The sequence below is a fragment of the Vigna angularis genome, chromosome 8, assembly GCF_016808095.1.
Source record: "Vigna angularis cultivar LongXiaoDou No.4 chromosome 8, ASM1680809v1, whole genome shotgun sequence".
Taxonomy (NCBI): domain Eukaryota; kingdom Viridiplantae; phylum Streptophyta; class Magnoliopsida; order Fabales; family Fabaceae; genus Vigna; species Vigna angularis.
Genome location: NC_068977.1, coordinates 23500289 through 23509253, shown reverse-complemented (window position 1 = coordinate 23509253; position 8965 = coordinate 23500289). Strand labels below are relative to the sequence as shown.

General features: G+C 32.1%; 1 long non-coding RNA gene across 10 annotated transcripts; it reads left to right on the top strand.

Annotated features, from left to right (window-relative positions):
• The first annotated feature begins 3621 nt into the window (after window positions 1-3621).
• LOC108345024 (uncharacterized) lies at window positions 3622-8304 on the top strand. 10 transcript variants are annotated; one of them, XR_008245024.1, is made up of 10 exons: window positions 3625-4206; window positions 4809-4861; window positions 5480-5542; window positions 5815-5932; window positions 6060-6158; window positions 6454-6537; window positions 6741-6805; window positions 7174-7245; window positions 7744-7847; window positions 7991-8304. It is a non-coding gene; the product is annotated as an uncharacterized LOC108345024 (long non-coding RNA). The 10 variants fall into 10 exon arrangements; XR_008245023.1 differs by having other exon boundaries at window positions 3626-4206; window positions 6060-6134; window positions 7991-8303; XR_008245029.1 differs by having other exon boundaries at window positions 3623-4206; window positions 6060-6537; window positions 7744-7810.
• The last annotated feature ends 661 nt before the right edge of the window (window positions 8305-8965 follow it).

The following is an 8965-nucleotide window of genomic DNA, read 5'->3' as shown; positions in this document are numbered from 1 at the left end:
TTTAGCATTTTGAGACTCACATGGTTCTAAGATCCATGCATGTGACTTAAAATAGTTGAAGGTGAATTTTTGTTTGTGTAGGAAGTTAAAGCATTATGTGGGAAATAAAGCTTTAAGGAGAAATTGAGTTAAAGGACGGTAAGGCAAGTGAAACTCGTTTTAAATTTAATTATTGTTAAGGGTTGATGATCAATTGTAATATGTATGATGATTATTTATGATGAATATGACGTATGAATATGTTTTAGAGTAATAATTGTACATGTTTGAAGTAATTGATTTATGAAGAATATACTTGGGAATTTTTTGTGTGACTCGATTTTGTAAATTTTGAATTTTAAGTGGGCATGTGGCACTTGATTGATTTGGTTAATATGTGATGAGAGGCTGAGTGAGAAAACTGTGTTGTATGTTGAGTTTGATAATTGAGTTAGCTGATTGGAGGATTAATTAAGTCTATTTATAAAATTAAGTGATGATTGTGTAATCTGTTTAGTATTGTAGAATTTCTTTAAACATTGGTGAATATGATTATATTGGTATTAGAGGGTGTTTTGATCTTGTGAATTTTAGTTTTGATGTTTGTTAATGTGAGCTCCTCTATGAGACTTTTGATTTATTATATTGACAATTTTTTTAGATAAGATATGGTGATACTATGATTTTTCAAAGTTTATTAACTGGAAAATAGCTCAAGAAGAGTCAATTTGCTCAATTAAAACTAAAAGATGAAGTTTTTTGTTCTAATATACCGTGATAGTGTCATCGGGCACCACTTAGACAATAGCCACTTACTTAGGGGTGTTGTGTGCCACTTTTGGACCATCGGGCGCTCCCAAAGTAGTGTCTTCCTAGGGGTTGTAGCTTTGGCGCCACTTACCTAGTGTCGGGCTCCCAAAATTGTGATTCTCGCTTCATGAACGGTTGAATTGAGTTGAAATTTTGAAAGTTGGTTCTAGACATATGAATCTTTATTTTGACAATAGGGATCTTAGATTAGATGCTTGTGGTTAGAAAAATTATTTTCGATGTTTTGATGTAATTATTGAAAATATAGTATTTGAATGTTATGCTAATGCAATAGAAAATAAATGATGAATTCTTAACCTGTGATTTGAAATAAACAATAGGTGATTTATCTTATGAGATGTGTTTGGATTGAATTAAAGTACATATGTGTGACATGGTGTGATGATTTATGATTCTATGAGAATGTGATGAATGAGCTAAGTGTAATATATGATTATGCTTACTATCTTTGTAATGCTTACTATGAATTAAGATGTATATGAATAGAAGGATGTGGTAGTTATTCCTAGGGTAAGAATGCTATAATGAGTCGATATAATGTGAGATGTATTGATGATAGGGACTGGACAAAGATCATTCTGACTCTACTAGTACTTGTATTTAAGTATATGAAAAGAACTAGTTCTGAGAGTTGATGGAGGTTCTTGTCTAAAGTCTCGAGAAAAGTCAAACTTGATAGACATAAAATTTACCTTGTATACTCTATGGATCGGGAGAAGCCTAAACATATTATAAATATAGCTCTTGAGAAGCAAGAGTGATTAGGCAATAACAAGTGCAAGATCTAAGGGTGTCAATCAATACACCAGTACACCAGTCCTCTAAAGGTCATGTTTGTGGTTATTAGTATAGGTTTTTGTATTATAGGAGTCTTATTATTTGATGTTGATTTGGAAGCTATGTAATTACTTTTAAATTGCTAGTATATTTTCTTTTTATTTAAAATTTATGTTTTAAATTATCTCTTATTTACCATGTTTGCTTTTATGTGTTGGTGAACAGAAGATAACATAGGATTTAAAGAAGAACGACGTTAAGAACTTAAATGTATTGAATGCTAAGAAGAATACACTAGTGAAAAATATATTTTTTATAGCTATTTTTTATATCTGTTAAAATCTACCAAGTATAGAAAGTGATACAATGACAATTATGTAAATATGAGAAACTTTTCTATACATGAAAACATGTATAAAAAGTTATGCAGTAACAATGATGGTATAAATTATTGATCTAGGTTAAATATTAGGTTTAATAGGTTCGGAGGTCCCCATATTTGCAGGTTCGTTTCAATTGGGTCCTCCAATTTTGAAGTGATCAATTGGGTCCCTAATTTAACAAAATTGAGTCAATAATATCCTTTCCGTTAAATGTAATGGACGGGGTTAAATTTTTAAATAAGTGACATGCTAAGCATCTTTTTATTTCCAAGTGGCAAAGTTTGAACTTAATACGTGGCACAGCAGAAAAGTAATCTCTTATTTGATTATTGAGATTTTAGGGAAAAAAGAGATAGATTTTGCGTTGTTACTGTTAATGTAGATGAAATGCCAAATCCAACATTAACAACCAATTTCTGCAATTTTTAATTTGCATTTAGATTCCCTTTTCCTTTCTAATCCTAAACCCTATTTTTCTTTTTTCACCCTCCAGCGTTGTCGAAATCCCGAATTCTGTGTGAAGTTTTTCACTCCCAATTACTCTTTGTTTTTTATTCTTATTCGTTGCTTCTTCTTCCACCATGAAAGAGGGTAAATTCCTTAACCATCAACAGCCGCACCAGGACGGTCACCTCTCGCCTTCAAAATTCGCCAAATTGTTTGATCCTGAAGCTTCCTGGGACAAGGTTTGTTCTTTCAGTACATCCTTCATAGATCCATTCCTGGACGAGAGGGAGAAGGCGTGGCAGTTGAGGAGGTCGATGTAGAGGGCGTAGGCGGCGGGGTGGAGGTGGCGGCGGGGGAGGACGCGAGTGGAGAGGAGGGAGAGGGCGAGCAAAGGAGGGAGGATTCTGACGGCCATGGATTTCTCGAGAAGCTTCCAGGCGAGGGGAACGTGCTTGTCGAAGCAGATGTAGGAGATGAGATGGTGTGCGAGGTTGACGGAAGAGAGGGAGACGTCGGTAGAGTTGAGGGCGGCGTTGACCTGAATTGACCACAGAAGAGGGTCGGTCTTCTTCTCCTGCGCCCACTTGGTGAGTTCCATGACTTCCTCCCACACCATCGCTTCCATTCACCGATCGATCTCTCCACTTTGCAATTCCTTTGATTCTCAATTCAGACTTCACTCACCATCTTCATCGTCTTCTTCTTCTTCTTCAAATTTTGAAAAGTCTGCTTCCACTCACTCTGATGTTTTTTGTTGAAAATGTAGCAGTTCTGATTTATTATTTTTATTTGTATGAGATAAGGTTGAGACATTTAAAAACGAAGTAAACTTGGACGGGACTTTTGTTCAACATTCAAAGTTCTCACATAAAGTGAGTCTCAACATTTCAAACCATCGAATGGAATCATTCACAATCGTCAACATCTTCGTCTCTTTCCACTCTTTTCATGCATTCCACCACTCAAATAATTCAAACCACCAGATTGCATCTTACTTACAATTTAAAATGATATAAAATACACGTATTCAGCTCAAATTGTGCCACCTGCAAATAAAATGATGGCTCAGCATGCCACCTATTTAAAAAGTTAACGCCGTCCATTACATTTAACGGAAAGACTATTATTGACTTAATTTTGTTAAATTAGGGATCCAATTGATCACTTCCAAAATTGAAGGATCCAATTGAAACAAACCCAAAAATAGGGAGCTCCGAACCTATTAAACCTAAATATTATGTATGGATTACTTTACCTATTCAATTTCTTTTTCGCGCGGTACTTTCTCGTCTCCTCTGTGTAATTTTTTTCGTTTTCCCTCCTTCCTTCTCCTCCATTCTCATTCATTCTCCTTCCATTGTTCTCGTTCAGTTGTCGCTATTATCGAAGTAGTGGAGGTGGTTGGGTAAAGTTGTTGTTCGGCGTTTGAAGTTCTCGATTGTGGTGGGTGAAACCCTTGCCTTGTTTGACTGAGAAAATTAGCTCCGAGCCAAACCCTAACCAGTTTCGTTCCGAACAAGAAACCCAAGAGAAACATTGAGATTCATTCAATCACCTTAACTTAAATGCGTGTAGCTACGCATTCCGTCGAGGGAACTTCGATCTTCGTTTTCAACGATGGATGCGTGGAATGCAGATTTTGTGGAGGAGATTGGGAACTCCGTGGAATCGTTCCAAAAGTTTTTTTCTTTCGTAGAGAGATCTCTTCCACATCCAGATTGATCAGTTTCAAGAAATCGTCGTCACGCAATGCAAACTCACCGGCGTCAATCCTCTCTCTCAAGAAATGGTGTGTTCTCAAACATTTTCACCTCTCTCTTTGGTTTTTTTAGCTTTGTTTATAATCTCATTGTTAATTTTTGGTTAATGGAAAAAGTGAAAGACCTAGGGATTTATTGAATCCAAAGGTTGTAAATTACACGCAATCAATTTTTTCGATTAAAGATTCTATTAGCAAAAAGGAGTTGCGCGAGATCATTGCTTTATTTGGTGTCATAGTGACGCAGGTTTATATTACTTTACTTTCTATTGAGTTTTTTCTATTTGACGATTCTTGTGCAATGATCTATGTATCTGAGATGTTGTATGGAGATATATTTTTTTAGTGCGTTTCTTGTTACTCATTTGTTTGTAGTTTGTTGTCCTTTCCAAGATGTCATTAGATCATTACCTATTATACATTTTGACACCATAAACTCTGATTACAAGTTACGTGAGCTTAAATTTTTCCTAGAGAACATTTATAAACTTATCCTATTTGATTGTTCCACTCTAGTTTAAATTCCTTGTATTATATGATATATGTTAAGTAATTTTTTGTCGTACAATCTTGTGATTCACGATTTGAATCCACATTTGATAACCTTTGATAATTTGTGTTCTTAATCTTAGGCATACAAGCAACAGATATATCAGACTTGGCATTTGAAGCAAGATTTTGTATGGTGAGGAATAATTTAATTGATATGAGCTCTGTTTTGTGAGTTTAACCATAAAATGGATTATATGAGAAGTATAAGGTGTGGTATGATTTTATTTTATTTGTTTCTTTCCAATAGGAAAAAGACTATCCCTAGATGGCATGTATACTCTGTACAAGGGAAAGCCTTTTATGATAGATATCCATTGGTAGTTATGATAAAAGGGAAAGTCTCAACTATCATTTACTTTGAATGGTTGGCAGACTAAAGCAGCTTTAAAACAAAACAAAATAAAATCTCCACCGTAAACATTCTGATAACACTGATTCTGTTTTAAGAAATAAGCATTGACACTATCATTGAATTGAGATTGGTAATTGAAAACCAATTATTCATATATATATATATATATATATATATATATATATATATATTCTCTTCTTTGACTTCTATATTAAGGGATTAGATTCCAACTATTTATCAAACTAAAACTTTTTCCCTTCTAATCATATCATGAAAGTAAAAATAGAATGAATCGCTAGGAAATGAAGGGTCAATTCTAAATGAAAATAGAATTTCATAGTTGTCCCAGTAAGTATAATTACGTATATGCTCAATAATTTTTTTGAGCAACTTTTGCAGTGGTCATGGCAAAACCTTTTGCTGGGATTTAGTTTTCTACTATTCCTGTCGACAAGGCACATTGTAAGATTCTATATCTCGAATACACGTATATATAGATTACTACTCTTTGCTCTAAGACAATTCAGCTACTTCTTAAATCATGTCTACTACATAATATCACTCCTTATTTTGTTTGTTTGCGTACATGAATATACAAGATTTATTTGTTAGTACTTTATATCTTGTATTATTGTTTTCAAAATTTTTAATGGTATTTAATACATTTAATATCTATCAAGGTGGTGTATTATGGAAAAGAAATGAAGAACCTAATTTGATCAAATGCATTATAGAATTTGAAACAGATACATGATCACAACGTTCAATTTTCCAAGAGAAGCGAACCTTCTATATGACTCAACCTGTGAAACTACTCTGATTATACCAAAGGAGTAATCTGCTTCCAATTCGGTTAGTATCTGGATCTCAGCCTTACATTCTTCTCACCTACAACTTTAAAATATTTTGGTACATATTTTCAAGAGGGCACAATTTAATTATTACTTGTTTTGTTGCTAACTTGATAACTGAATCACAGTGTCAAGCTACAGATGAGGAGGAAGTCTTCTAAATTCTAAATGAAAGATCCCTTTATCCTATAGGATGGATTGATGTATGTCTTCCTATCTTTGGAAGGGTCTGTGACTGTCTTTATCTCTATAGGAGTAGGATTTGGTGTGGTTGATTACAACTTGTCATCTATATTGAACTTGTCATCTATACTGAAAGACTAACCCGTGCATTAGAAATTTTGAAGAAGTCAATTGTAGACTCTAGTGGACACTTTATTTTCGTTAACGACTCAGATGTCTCTCCATTTCAATGGTCTAATGAGCATTCCTTTTTTGTTACTATTATTCTATTACACATTACTATTAAAACTTGGTGTTGAAAAAGTTAAAAATATTGTTCTAAAGGCATCCTTTTTCTAGAATTCACAGCATAGATCAAAGAACCCTGCGATCATTTGTGAGGGGAAATTCCTATAGAGGAAGAATTACCACTCTAACATACCTGTAAGTTTATAAATAATAAGCTTGCTCATGTAGTTATTCTTTGAAACTAAATTTATGGCTCATATTTGATTTTGTTTGTGTCCTTATAGTTTGAGTACTAATGTTACTGCATAATGAGTTATACCGAAACTAATATTCCTACTCTGTATTTTGTATTGTCAAATCTTATACTACACTTCATTGCTTTTATTTTTCATGTGAAGAGACGAGAATGAAGGCGGAGAGTGAGAGTGCTGGTACTGGCTACCTTACCTTTTCAGATCCAAAGGTCATTGCTTATAATAAAGCTCTATGAATTTTCTATGCTCTAACGTGCTTCAACTTCCTTTTATTCTGTAAAATGTCACTACGCATACTTTTTCAATTTTTAATTTTAACAAAGAAATCTTTAAAATCTCAATTTCATAATAAAAAATTATCCCTTTCTTAAAATTATTATAATATTAATTAATTTTTCTTCTCAGTTATTAAATTTCACTTAATCATTACGAGGTTATGATCGGTTATTAGTTTTATATCTCATATTTAAGAAATAAATGAATTATATCTATTAGTTTTTTCAAACGATGGTTTCTCAATAAGCATTTGTGATTATCTATTAGTTTATAATATCTATTTTAATTGTAATGGATGCAGGGGAGATGCTGGTTTCTCAAGTCAAATTTGCATTTGTATTTAGATTAGCAATCACCATTTTATTCATACCAGGTAGAAATATCACTTAGATTTTTTAAATTACTGTTTGCTGACATGTTCCAAGTTCAACTTAAACATTTCATTGGTGTTATAATTTGGTCATATATAATTGTTCTCTCTGTTATAATTTGGTCATATATAATTTAGTCTTACCTTTTCTTTTTCTTAAAATTTGCACTCAATTTTGGGATTGACGCCATAGTGTAATCTTTATTTACTGTTGCAGGTAGAAGATGCTCGAATATCTGTTTTGTAAATTCAGTATCTAAAATGGCCTATAGATAATGTAGTACTTGTTAGGGTAACACTTTGATTTGGTCCTTTTTCTTGTAGGAAGCTTAAAAAGTTAAAGTAAAACATGTAGCATTGGAGATTGGCATTTCACCATATTACATTAAATGCAAATACAAATGTAACAAGTGGAATTTGTCATGCTTTCTTTTTGGAAATTTATCATTCTTAGTATAATATTGGTTTATTAATTTTATGTCCCAATCCTTTTTCTTGCAGGAAGCTTATATGGGCCCTGATGTCCGACATAAAATAGTCAATTGGATAAAAGACCATGTATATTCTGGTGCATTTCATAAGGGTTACCTTCACACTTTCAATATGTATAATTAAAATATAATGCTTTTTTAAACTTTATTTTTCTTTATATTGTTCTACTGTTTTGTTTTATTACTCAACCCTTTTGCATATATAGAATCAACATTTAGTGCTTTTTTATAATTTTATTTCTACCTCCAATTTAAAGGTCTAATGGAAGTGGAAAAGTGGGTGATAAGAGACTGGTTTGAGCTATTGACATGACTGCATTTGAACTTGATCTACTAGAAGAATATGATTCACGCTTTAAGAAGTTGAGTCTAGGTGATAAATTGCCTATCAAATTCTTCAAGTGATTAATTGTTAGAAAGACAAGTTATTGAACTATAGACAATGTAATTGTTAATATTTTAAGTTGGATTACAAACAATGTAATTTTCAATTTCTATTTATAATTGTTTCTTGATGATTAGATGTTTTAATATTACATTTTGAGTTGTGTAATTATGTTATGTAAATATATCTAGGGACTTTGTTAGGTAAATATTACCTTCAGGAACTATTTTGATGTGTTAATAATAGAAACAATATTAATTATTTTTTTTGTTATTAATTATTTAGAGTGTATTATGGAATTGAATTTTATGCAGGTCTAAATATAGATAGTGGCACATACAAATCAAATATTCAAAAACAAAATGTCACTTTTATAAATGTTAAAGCATAGGTATAAAAAGTCTTATTTTTATATCCAGTATAACGTTAGGTATAAAATTCTTTTATACCTGTTATAGGTCGAACCATTGTAAAAAGTTAAACTTTTTACATCTATTGTAGAACCGATGTGATAAATCGAAAACTTTTTATACTCATTGCTTCTATATCTACTTAAAAATAGGTATAAAAAGTCTTTTTAACAAGTATAAAAAACTTTTTTTGCATAGTGATATTTGAGTTCTATATTTTTTTTTATATTTTTGTAATATTTAAGTTTTAGTTATAAAATAAGAACTATATTTAATATGTAGGGTTAAATATGTTTTTAGTCCCTAAACTATTGGTCGTTTCTGGTTTTCGTCCTTCTTTCAAAATAAGGTACAATTTGGTCCTCATTCTTTTCGAAACATTGGTTTTAGTCTTTGAAAACTAATCTTGTTAAAAATGTGCTGACGTGGTTAACGGT